General features: G+C 43.8%; 1 protein-coding gene across 1 annotated transcript in view; it reads right to left on the reverse strand.

The window, feature by feature from the left end:
• LOC118329649 (echinoderm microtubule-associated protein-like 6) overlaps nt 1-1,995 on the reverse strand; it is a 90,927-nt gene that overhangs the window by 24,998 nt on the left and 63,934 nt on the right. The window lies entirely within an intron of this gene.

A 1,995-nucleotide genomic window follows, 5' to 3' on the forward strand; every position in this document is an offset into this window, starting at 1 on the left:
AGAGATATGGCAGGGGTGTGTTGGTAGTTTTATGTTTGTTGACCCCCCCCTCCCTAAGTGAGGAGTGATCTTGTGTCAGTGTGTGAGGGTTGTCCAGGCGTCGCGGTTGCTGTGTGTTTGGCCCTTTCTCTCCCGGATTTGGGAAGGGCGTTGGCAGTGGCGTGAGCGAGTTGAGCGACGTGCTTGGTGTGTTTAACGCATGTAACTATTTGAGGGGAACGTGGCTTGAGAGCTGTGAGACGGTGTTGGGAGGTCGCCGCAGTGAGTTGGGCTGTGTTGGTTGGAGTTTGTTGGCATATGAGTGATATGGCATGTGGTAGTTCAGTGTTTCGGACTTGCACACCGTCACATATAGATGTTGAATTTACCTAGATCACATTTGAGAGTTTGCGTTAGGAGAATCATCTTACCACAGGGAGAGTGATGTTCGAGTGTGCATTGTAGGCGTGTATCTGTTTTGGACAATGCCGCTATGCCTGGGGTGTCGCGAGTGTGGAAGTGCGGATGTGAAAGCACCAACACGGAGTAGTAGTTTGGAAGTGAGTTTTGTTCACAGCGCCAGATGATGTCAGCAGTTCTCACACTCAAGGAGTGTAGGCACCAGCACAAGGGAACGAAAAACAATTCGTTAGTGCATAGACCACATGAATGGGCTGGAAACTCCTTTAGGCTCCTTTTCCACTACAGGGGGTACTCGAAGTAGCGAGGTACCACCAAAATGACTCTTTTGCTTCCCAGAGCAACATCCTAAAGCATCGACTAATCTAAAACGCAACATGGCGAGACGATTTAGGTTGGGAGGGGCTTTGGTTCAGGTAAAGTAAAGCCGCGAAGGCGCGATCACCTGTGATGGCACATATTTGTGTTGGACGGATGTCTGTCCTCTAGTTCTTCTCACTTAGACTAAACAACCAATCAGAGCCAAGAAAGATACGTTTATGGGGCGTTCAATTCGCGGAGGTCGTCCGGAGTACACGAGTAGAGTGGAAGTCTGAATGAAGACTAACAAACACGATCAACTAGTCAACTTCAACAGAGAGGGCCTGCCCGTTTCGCTGCACAGCTTGTTGTTTTCGGTCAGGCGGTGGATCCTCTCACAAATTCATTGAGAGCACTAGGACGGACCAGAGGAACCTGATTGTTTCCAACGGCGTGCACTTTGATTCTCTAACGTCAGGCATACCGCAGAGAACTTTCAGCAAATAAGACAAAGTTATTCCATAAAATATACCTACTGCAGCTTTAAAATCACAAATGAAGCATGTAAGTAGTATATTTAGTCATATTTTGGAAAAAATATGGGGATAGCTTCTTTAAATTTATAAAAACATTTTGATGTGTTTTAGTATTCCATTGTTAATCATGTTGTGAAAGATTAGGTGCCAGTTTTTAGATATTTGACAATTGTACCTTTAAGGTGGCCCTTTGTTGTTGAGTGTTTTGAAGAAAGAAACTCACTGACACTGATAATAGTCTGTTAGCAGTGTGGAAACACACAGGAAACTGAACCATAAAGTTTTCATAAAGGGACAAATCAAGCTTCATCAAGCATGCAGAAGCCCGTACATGCATTAGATGCAAAAACCTTTAAACACAAACACAGGCACATACACTCATGCCAACCCAGGTACATAAGGGCACACATACAAACACACATACACTGGGACCACTGATGACACACACCAAGCATAAGATGATATTGTTTATAAAATGTTTGAGTTCAGTTCATACAGACAGTCGCAGTGTCGCAAAGTCATAAAAGCATAAATTAAAGGAAAATCACACTGAATGTCAATGACAGCAGCATCCAGATGGTTTCTGAAGCTTTGAATTGTTATGGGGGAAGTTATACTACATTTAAAGCTGCACCAGGAGAAAAGAAAAATGTGAACCACTTTTTTCAAAGACAAATAAAATCAGGTTTATAGTCAACCCAATACAGTACGAGTTTAGTAGAGAACATGCTTTCAGGGATATAAAATGGAGGACCACCAG

Source organism: Morone saxatilis, unplaced genomic scaffold (assembly GCF_004916995.1).
Source record: "Morone saxatilis isolate NCDOM2014 unplaced genomic scaffold, NCSU_SB_2.0 Contig19, whole genome shotgun sequence".
NCBI lineage: Eukaryota > Metazoa > Chordata > Actinopteri > Moronidae > Morone > Morone saxatilis.